General features: G+C 44.2%; 1 long non-coding RNA gene across 1 annotated transcript; it reads right to left on the bottom strand.

Moving 5' to 3' along the window:
- Nucleotides 1–5,562: 5,562 nt before the first annotated feature.
- Nucleotides 5,563–6,348, bottom strand: LOC132131904 (uncharacterized). Its single transcript, XR_009428967.1, has 3 exons — nucleotides 6,270–6,348; nucleotides 6,177–6,227; nucleotides 5,563–5,654 (listed from the first exon to the last, which is right to left on the bottom strand). It is a non-coding gene; the product is annotated as an uncharacterized LOC132131904 (long non-coding RNA).
- Nucleotides 6,349–11,107: the final 4,759 nt, after the last annotated feature.

Below are 11,107 nucleotides of genomic sequence, written 5' to 3'. Positions count from 1 at the left end.
CTCACCGTTCCAACCAGCGCTGCCATCGTTTTTTAATTCTACATTCTGCAAAATATCTTCTTTATGTTCCACGGAAGAAAGTAACCCCTCTTTCACACCGCAAGCGTGAGCGGCGCATATATTTTTCGGCGTCCATGTTAATCAATGAGTGCATTCACACCGGGACCAGGAGCAGAGCGTGAGCGTCAAGCAGGAGCGTCGCGTGAACAGCAGTGCAGCGGGGGTTTCGGCGTCCGGTCTATTGCTGTGCTGCTCATGCTCAAAGTGAAAGCACACTTTTGATGGACAAAATAAATGTGATTTAACACAAAACGTGCTCAAAATGGACAGAATAAGCATGTCAAGAGTTATAACAACAATGTGTTTTAACAATTATGCCAGAAAAGAAAAGTATAACAAATAGGTATTTACCCATTTAAACTTTTTAAAAAATTGTTTGGGGTGAAAGTATGGTGTATTATTATAGAAACAAATGTTAAAAAAGAATTATACCCATTGTTTGAAATGGTTATACTGTCTGCCGAACACGCTTTGCAGCCGCTGCTGTGATGCTGTACTTATACGCTGCCAGTGTGAATACTCGCAAGAGTCTGCTGCTGCAGTGACGATGTAGTTGCGCGGACGCGCTGCTCTCGCTTGCGGTGTGAAGGAGGAGTAAGCCTGCAGTTTTCCAAGTAGCTTGGAATGGATGTTTGTCTGTATATTTTCTTATGCAAATCTGGCAACCTTGAGACCTTCCCCATTAAACTAATATAAACATCTGTGCTACTGCACAAGTGTGCTATAAAAAGGCAAATAAGATAATAAAAGATGGAAAAGGCACATTTATAGTGTGTTAGTTCACCACATTGATTTTTAACCGTGTGTGATCCCTTAGGTTGAGTTCTACAAATCAAAGTTTATGGAAAATAATGATCGGCGTAAGGTAAATAAAAATGACCTACACAATGATCTACATGACAAAGAATAGGTCTAGTTTTTATTTTCTGTGAACTCACATGTGCATGTGTTAACCCGTTAAAGCTCTTAGGAAAATTAACCATGCTTTTCCTATAGTAATTAGTTTAACTATGGTATTTGCAGTAAAACAGTTTTCATAAATTTACTTCTCTCACTATAGTAATCTTAATTATGCTATTTGTAGTAAAACTACAGTAACCACAAATTTAAGTTTCATTATAGTAACCATAGTTTACTATTTGTAGTTGAACTACGGCAATACAAAGGCTAATATCCGTCAAAAATTGCCGCCATTACTATATACACTGTATAAAACTTTACTACTCAGACCTACTGGTAAGTTGGTGCTAAAATCTGGTCAAAAAAAGTATAAAATCTGAACATTATTTTCAAAACACTGCACATTAATATATTTGTTTGCAAACAATTTTTTTATAAATTGGTTAAATGATCACACAGGTCAAAATGTTTTTTTTTTTTTTTTACAACTTCAGAATTTAAACTGGGAATTGATATGAAATGAAATCAGTTAGCAGAATTAGACTCGGAATGGATAAAATTTAAACAATACCCAACCCTAGCCACATGTTGTGAAGTTCATCGATTTAGAAGCATATTATGAACACTGATCAGTTGATGGCAAAATTCAAAAAGACTGTTCTTTGTTGCAACATGCATACCCATTGCCATACTAAGAGAGTACAGGTGCATCTCAAATTAGTATGTAGTGGAAAAGTTCATTTCAATAATTCAACTCAAATTGTGAAACTTGTGTATTAAATTCAACGCACACAGACTGAAGTGGTTTAAGTCTTTGTTTTAAGTTCTTTTAATTGTGATGATTTTGGCTTACATTTAACAAAAACCTGCCAATTCACTCAAATTAGAATATGGTGACATGCCAATCAGCTAAATCAACAAAACAGAACCTTCAAAATGGTCTCGCAGTTTGAAGACTGGTGATCTGACAGTTGTCCAGAAGACAATCATTGACATCCTTCACAAGGAGGGTAAGCCACAAACATTCAATGCCAAAGAAGCTGGCTGTTCACAGAGTGCTGTATCCAAGCATGTTAACAGTAAGTTGAGTGGAAGGAAAAAGTGTGGAAGAAAAATATGCACAACCAACCGAGAACCGCAGCCTTATGAGGTTTGCCAAGCAAAATATATTCAAGAATTTGATTGAACTTCACAAGGAATGGACTGAAGCTGGGGTAAGTGCATAAAGACGTTTCAAGGAATTTGGCCACAGTTGTCGTATTTCTCTTGTTTAGCCACTCCTGAACCACAGACAATGTCAGAGGTGTCTTACCTGGGCTAAGGAGAAGAACTGGACAGTTGCACAGTGGTCCAAAGTCCGCATTTCAGATGAGAGCAAGTTTTGAATTTCATTTGGAAACCAAGGTCCTAGAGTCTGGAGGAAAGGTGGAGAAGCTCATAGCCCAAGTTGTTTGAAGTCCAGTGTTAAGTTTCCCCAGGCTTATGATTTGGGGTGCAAGGTCATCTGCTGATGTTGGTCTATTGTGTTTTTTGAAGTCACTGCACCGGTTTACCAAGAAATTTTGGAGCACTTAATTCTTCTTCTTTCTGCTGATCAGCTTTTTGAAATTTTTTCCAACTGGATTTGCCACCTGCTCACATGGCCAAAAACACCAAAAAGTTTGTTAGGTGACCATGGTGTTGGTGTGCTTCACTGGCCAGCAAACTCACCAGATCTGAAAGCCACAGAGAATCTATGGGTATTGTCAAGAGGAAAATGAGAAACAAGAGACCAGAAAATGCAGATGAGCTGAAGGCCACCATCAAAAGAAGCCTGTGCTTCCATACCACCTCAGCAGTGCCACAAACTGATCACCTCCATGACACACCAAATTGAGGTAGTAATTAAAGCAAAAGGAGCCCCTACCAAGTATGGAGTACATGGCCTTCTGGAAAGTATGATCATTTACTGTACAACTAATTAACAAAAAAAAAAAAATAATAATAATAATAATAATTGGTCTTATGAAGTATTCTGATTTGTTGAGATGGTGAATTGGTGAGTTTGGTTCTTTTAATTGTGGTGACTCTTGGCTCACATTTAACAAACTACTTCACCCTTTGTGCATTGAATTTATTTAATACACAAATTTAACAATTTGGAGTTGAATATCAAATAAATTCAAATTTATTGAGATGCACCTATATGTTCCAGTATTCAGAAAAGACTAAACGGTTTTCTTTTCAATGTTTGATATGTTTACCTAAAAGTGAACCATATCAAATACTTCAATAAATCGTTAAAAAAAAAAAAAAGAGAAAAAAAAACCACCACACACACGCAAGCAAGCAAGCTCAGTCAAGCAATTTACCTTTTCTTTTTAATTTATTTAATTTCCAGAGGGGTACTATTATGCAGAAAACCAAGACCATTTCAATGATCATTTCCCTGACTATGACCAGTTCCCTGGCCACTTCCCTGGCCTTGACCACTCCCTGGCCACTTCCCTGGCCTTGGTCACTTCCGCGTCCTTGGCCACTTCCCCGGCCAGCTCCCCTGCCTTGACCACTTCCCTGACCACTTCCCCAGCCTTGACCACTTCCCCGGCCTAGGCCAATTCCTTGACCACTTCCCCAACCAGTTCCCTGACCGCTTCCCCGGCCTTGACCAACTCTTGGGCCACTTCCCTGACGAACTCCCTGTCCTGGGCCATTTGCCCGGCCACGACCACTTCCTTGGCCACTTCCCCGACCAGCTCCCTGTCCTGGGCCACTTCCCTGGCCTTGGTCACTTCCACATCTTTGGCCATTTCCAAGACTATTTCCCTGACCACTTCCCTGGCCTTGGCCATTTCCCTGTCCTTGGCCACTTCCCAGACCAGTTCCCTGGCCTTGACCACTTCCCAGACCAGTTCCCTGGCCTTGACCACTTCCCAGACCAGTTCCCTGGCTACTTCCCTGACCACTTCCCAGACCAGTTCCCTGGCTACTTCCCTGACCACCTCCCCAGCCTTGGCCACTTCCCTGGCCACTTCCCAGACCAGTTCCCTGGCTACTTCCCTGACCACTTCCCCAGCTTTGACCACTTCCCCGGCCTAGGCCAATTCCTTGACCGCTTCCCCGGCCTTGACCAACTCTTGGGCCACTTCCCTGACCAGCTCCCTGTCCTGGGCCATTTCCCCGGGCACGACCACTTCCTTGGCCACTTCCCCGACCAGCTCCCTGTCCTGGGCCACTTCCCTGACCTTGGTCATTTCCACATCCTTGGCCACTTCCCAGACCAGTTCCCTGACCACTTTCCTGTCCTTGGCCACTTCCCAGACCAGTTCCCTGGCCTTGACCACTTCCCAGACCAGTTCCCTGGCTACTTCCCTGACCACCTCCCTGGCCTTGGCCACTTCCCTGGCCATTTCCCAGACCAGTTCCCTGGCTACTTCCCTGACCACCTCTCCGGCCTTGGCCACTTCCCTGGCCACTTCCCAGACCAGTTCCCTGACCACTTTCCTGTCCTTGGCCACTTCCCTGACCACTTCCCTGACCTTGACCAGTTCTCTGGCCACTTCCCTGACCACCTCCTCGGCCTTGGCCACTTCCCTGACCACTTTCCTGGCCTTGACCACTTCCCAGACCAGTTCCCTGACCACTTTCCTGTTCTTGGCCACTTCCCGGACCACCTCCCCGGCCTTGGCCACTTCCCTGACCACTTTCCTGGTCTTGACCACCTCCCCGGCCTTGGCCACTTCCCTGACCACTTTCCTGGCCTTGACCACTTCCCAGACCAGTTCCCTGACCACTTTCCTGTCCTTGGCCACTTCCCAGACCAGTTCCCTGACCACTTTCCTGTCCTTGGCCACTTCCCAGACCACCTCCCCAGCCTTGGCCACTTTCCTGACCCCTTTCACGACCACTTCCCTGTATTTGGCCAGCTCCTGGGCCTTGGCCACTCCCCTGACCAGCTCCTGGGCCACTTCCCTGACCTTGACCACTTCCCAGACCAGCTCCCCTGCCTTGACCACTTCCCTGACCAGTTCCCTGACTACTTTCCTGTCCTTGGCCACTTCCCTGACCTTGACCACTTCCCTGACCACTTTCTTGTACTTGGCCACTTCCATGACCACTTCCCTGACCTTTACCAGTTCCCTGGCCACTTCCCTGACCACTTTCCTTACCACTTCCACGGCTACTTCCCTGTCCTTGGCCAGCTTCTGGGCCACTTCCCAGACCAGCTCCCCTGCCTTGACCACTTTCCTGTCCTTGACCACTTCCATGACCACTTCCCTGTCCTTGGCCACTTCCATGACCACTTCCCTGACCTTGACCAGTTCCCTGGCCACTTCCCTGACCACTTCCCTGACCTTGACCACTTCCCCGATCAGTTCCCCTGCCTTGACCACTTTCCTATCCTTGACCACTTCCATGACCACTTCCCTGTCCTTGGCCACTTCCATGACCACTTCCCTGACCTTGACCAGTTCCCTGGCCACTTCCCTGACCACTTCCCTGACCTTGACCACTTCCCCGATCAGTTCCCTGACCAACTCTTGGGCCACTTCCTTGACCAGCTCCCTGTCCTGGGCCATTTCCCCGGCCACGACCACTTCCTTGGGCACTTCCCCAACCAGCTCCTTGGCCACTTCCCCGGCCTTGGCCAGCTCCACGGCCCCTTCCCTGACCAGCTCCCTGTCCTGGGCCACTTCCCTGGCCACGACCACTTCCTTGGCCACTTCCCTGGCCTTGAACACTTCCCTGACTACTTTACTGGCCTTGGTCACTTCCACATCCTTGGCCACTTCCCAGACCAGTTTCTTGACCACTTTCCTGTCCTTGGCCACTTCCCAGACCAGTTTCCCGACCGGTTCCCTGGCCTTGACCACTTCCCAGACCAGTTTCACTTCCCAGACCAGTTCCCTGGCCACTTCCCTGACCACCTCCCTGGCCTTGGCCACTTCCCTGAACACTTTCCTGGCCTTGGCCACTTCCCTGACCACTTTCCTGTCCTTGACCACTTCCCAAACCACTTTCCTGTCCTTGACCAGTTCCCTGGCCACCTCCCCGGCCTTGGCCACTTCCCTGGCCAGCTCCTTGGCCACTTTCCTGACCACTTCCCTGGTCTTGACCACTTCCTTGGACCCCTCCCTGACCACAACCAGCTCCTGGGCCACTTCCCTGACCACTTCTCTGACCAGCTCCTGTGCCACTTCCCTGACCACGACCAGATCCCTGACCGGCTTCCTGACCACTTCCCTGACCAGCTCCCTGTCCTGGGGCACTTCCCTGACCACGACCAGCTCCTTGGCCACTTCCCCATCCAGCTCCCAGTCCTTGGCCACTTCCCCGTCCTGGGCCACTTCCTGGGCCACGACCAGCTCCCCGTCCTGGGCCACTTCTCTGACCTTTTCCTTGGCCTTGACCAGCTCCTTGACCACTTCCCTGGCCACTTCCTCTGGCTTGACCAGCTCCCTGGCCACTTCCCTGTCCTTAGGCACTTTCTTGGCCTTGACCAGCTCCTTGGCTACTTCCCTGAACAGTTCCCCGGCCTTGACCACTTCCCTGACCAGCTCCCTGGCCACTTCCCTGACCACTTCCCCGACCTTGGGCAGCTCCCTGGCCACTTCCCCGACCTTGGGCAGCTCCCCGGCCTTTGCCACTTCCCTGACCCTTTACTTGGCCACTTGCCCGACCGTGACCATTTCCCTGACCAGCTCTCAGACATGGACCACTTCCCTGACCCAGTGGTTCACTGCATGAATGGCCACTGGGGGTTGGGCAACATTTCTGTGTGTCAGGACACTGGCCATCGTGGATACAGCTTTCGGCACATGTTGGAATCTTGTTTGTCTTGGGACATTGACCCGGCTTTACATATTACGGTTTAGTCTGTGCATATAGACTGAAGGCCACTTTAATATACAGCAAGAAACACTTAAAAAGCACAAATGGCAAGTTTTACTTCCATAGCAATTAATATTCCAAGTATAAAAGATTCTCCTCTGTATTTTCTAAAGCCATCCTGTGTTTAAAACGGTCATAAGAGATTAAATTTAAACCTACTTTGACGGGACCAACAAAAGGCTCAATAAAAATTATTATATTATTATTTCTCATCATCATAATCAAGTGATGAAAACAAATACCAGTGTATGGAGCGGTACAGTAATGTCCACATCCATTGCTGCAACACTTCTCATTGTTGGGACAGTTAGAGTCACTGATACAGAGTGTGGTACACAATCTTTTTCCAGAGATTCGGGGTGGACACTCTCCTGGCTTTGCTGTTATACGGACACATGACAAAGCATCACTCAATGCTGAACATTTCCATTCACTTAAATTAAGTTTTATATAACACTCCAGTCTCTGCTTAACTTGCATGGAATTCAATGTGTTAAGGTGAAGTTGGCGAAAATGGGCCAAATAATGTTGTATTATCTTGACATTTGTACAGCTAGTCACAAAAACGGATCTTGCATTGTTGCTTCAATGCTTGGTGACATGTCACATTGGTCAGGGTTTTTTTTTTTTTTAAAGCCGGTGTTCTGTCGATTTGTCCTGCCTTGTCAGACTTTCCTATGTCTACACCTACCACAACCCCTAAACCTACCCTTACAGTAATGCAGATACATTAAATATTGTTTAGCATGAGAAAAAAGGACACGATATTGATGTGCGCATGCACAGTAAACCCTGGTAGGAAAATTTGACGTGAAGGATAAAACGTCAGGACACAGGACACATTTTTAATATGTAAAGTGTTGTAGTAATGAAGTGCGATCTGACATCAAGAATATCACACACACAGAGTGCACACACATGATTTATCTATTAAAACTAAAATTCCAGGCATTCTAAATTGTAGAAGGCAAAAAAGCTTCTGTAGGGTTTTTTTAGGTTTATAGTTAATCACACAGATAACAGCAGTTTATGCAGATCAGCACAAACATTAAATAATCTTTTTATTCAAGTTCATTAGAGGAATAAGTTACTTGCGTTTTAGACGTAGCTACTTTTGGCTCAATTTTGTCAACAAAAAGAGTTCCAAACAAAGAAAGTGTTGGGTCTCTACGCAATGGATGGTGTTTACTTGAATGAATCAGCTTTTTGAACGAATCCGTTGAATCACAATGACTCATTAACACTTGTTGCCATTTGCTGGCAGTTTTAATTTCACATTGACAATTTGGTTTAGGTTTTAAATTATTTCAGATATCAGGATTCAATGTTTTGGGTTAAAAACAAAACACTTATCCATCTGTAATTGCAGATTAAATGCATCCATGTCCCCTTTGAGATACATGAACTGTAAATACGCAAATGCTTTTTCAGATTCCAGAAATGTTCTCTTATGTTGGCATGAAAAGACAATTACAGATGAAGGGATTATATGCTTATTCAAAATGGATTAATATATATGAAATTTTACAATATTTCACAGCATGCAACCAATTTCACAGTATTATACAGTATTCAGGAATTTTACTGTGAAAATAATGTAGGCGGAGCAGTTACAGGACAATACTGTAAATTCAGTCCCACATTTGCATGCCACATCTCTGACTGAGCGCTCTCATCTCCTCAAGGTTCTCATCAGAGTCCAGAGGATTCAGCGCTAAGTGCTGAAACGTCTTTTTTTATATCACTGTAATAGTGCATGTAATTTAAAAGTATTAACCAGTTAGAGTAATTGGTAACCTCTACCAATGTGATCTGAATTCTGCTATTTGAAAATCACATTGGATAAAACCATCTGATAATGCAAATAAGTTTGTAGATTTAATCTGGTCACTGAAAATAAATGTACAATTGTGATTGTACATTGTTTTGGATCCATTATTGCGTGCGAGGACACTTTGGTTTGCGTAACCGAACGGATTATGGACCGCCAGCAAATCGTAATTATAAAACAGCGGCTCGTCAGCAGGCCACTGTCAGAAAAGCAGCTAAATCAGTAATTCTACAGGAGCATACTGCCAAGTCACAGTATAGAATAAATATTCTAGGTCACAGTATACAGCTGTCAATTCACAATTATTTAGTGTGAAAGTGATGCAGTAATTTACTATGAAAGTAATGCAACTAGTAGCCAGTAATTTACTGTGAATTTAAGGGATATATATCTCACACACACACAATCTTGCTAAAAGAAACATCCATAATAATAAGAATCTCCCCAGAAAAAGGGCAGGTGCTCAAGCCTGCTTTCATGTCTGTGTGCACATCACTAGCACTCCCACAGGAGTTGCTTTGTTTTTTTTGTGAAAGTATTTTAGAGGTCCTCGACCCAGCCACATGCACCACACTTAACCACAATAGTAACTCGCACAAAACACACCAATAGAAAGCATTTTAAAATGAATTACAAACCTGATACATTGTACTAAATCAAAATGAATGGTTTAAGTAAAGTGAAGAGTATTTAAAAAAATAATAATAAATAATAAAAAAAACAACACCCCACACACACCTTTCAGAGTAACTTATAAAAAAAAGTATAATTTGATTTCACGTATAGCTTATTTAATAGTATTTTACGTCATTTACCAAGATGTGTAAAAAACATGACAGATCTTCTCACCTGTGTTTCGTCCTTGAGTAGAGTCTGTTATGCTCCAGTATCCGGACAGACACGATAACACCGCTATCAACGAGCATTACTCTCGAGCGGTCATCCACCCGACTCTCGCAGTGATCTCTGCTGGGAAATGCGCTGAATTGGTGCGTCAGGAGACGCGGACAGCGACGCGCACAAAACTAACACGAATAACCGTGTCTCTCTAACATAAACCAATGTATGGAATTTTATAGAGCCAAGGAGATCAGGTCAACTCCAACCCTTATCAAATTCACCTGCCTGTAGCTTTCTAGTAATCTGAAAGCAGGGACGTGCGTCCCAATGTGCCTACTTATACTACGCCCTTTGAGTACTAGAAGACATAACAATATACGTCTTTAACGGAGCGCTCACTGTAAACTAAGATGACCAGATTTCTGAAATGAAAACCGGGGACATTTTCTAGTTCCGTGGTCAAAATATCACTGAAATCACACTTGTCATTATCTTGCAAACAAAAATTAAGAATTGCAAAACATAAATGAAACAGTGCGAAAGCAATGATTTTGCAATACATATTTTCCATGGTCATATCTATTAATTTATTTGCAAATCTGCTTTTATTTTGCGTGTCAGTCTAGTTTAAGCTTGCGATGCCATTCCTTTGCGCTTCACTTTTCCGCACGTCTCTTTTTGTGGCACTGTTTTGACGTGGGGGCGGAGTCAAGACGGGGCATGCCTCCCTGGATGTGACGTCATCGGCCCGAGACGCAGCTCACTGGTCCAGGTGACCACTGTCCCAAATGGCACACTCCGGCCTTGTGGACTTCCTCAGAGTCCACACTTCGGTGACGTCATGTAGTGCAGACCTATAGGGCCCTTAGCGCGAGTCCGCGAGGGTGCATTGAGAGGTATTTTGGGACAGACTCGATCGTCACGCCGGAAACAGGAAGAAGGTCTGGTTGACTTATCCCTCTCCATACGGAGCTGAATAAACTTAAAGGTCATCTCATCAGTCCCTTTATTAGAAAAATATCACAAATATCATTAAACAAATTACAGTCTTTAGCATAGAGAACAGGATTAATTTTAATTTCCCAAATAATATGTCCATGTGAAATACACAGCCTGCTTTTACAGTTCTATAATTGTAAATGCCACCTGGGCATTAGAATAGATGTCATGGTTATTTAAATGATAAATACATTTGTACATAATAATACATAATGTTAAATTTTAACACAAAATTAAAATGAGTTTAAGAAAAATGTATAGGTTTCAATATTCATACTACGTTTATATGACTCATAAAGCCATGACATTCGGTTCTATTTATGTAATGAATCATAATGCGATCGTATTATTTAACGCGCTATTATTATGTTTGAGATATCAACTGGTCGATAATGTTTGTATAACTGTAAGTAACAACTGGTAAAATGTACGCCTATGTCATAAAAAACATTGATACTTTTACACTTAAATATTCTCTTCTCAGCCATGTTTACAGTCCGTGAGCGAAATATCCTCCCATCTGTTGTCTGATTGGTATTTCGCAAGGATTCCTGGGTAGTTGAAGTGCGTGGAGCCTGCTTCTATGCGGTCTTCGCGGAAGACCGC

Source organism: Carassius carassius, chromosome 48 (genome assembly GCF_963082965.1).
Source record: "Carassius carassius chromosome 48, fCarCar2.1, whole genome shotgun sequence".
NCBI classification, from domain to species: domain Eukaryota; kingdom Metazoa; phylum Chordata; class Actinopteri; order Cypriniformes; family Cyprinidae; genus Carassius; species Carassius carassius.
Note: the sequence above shows the minus strand (reverse complement) of the source record. Positions and strands in the feature narration are given on the sequence as shown.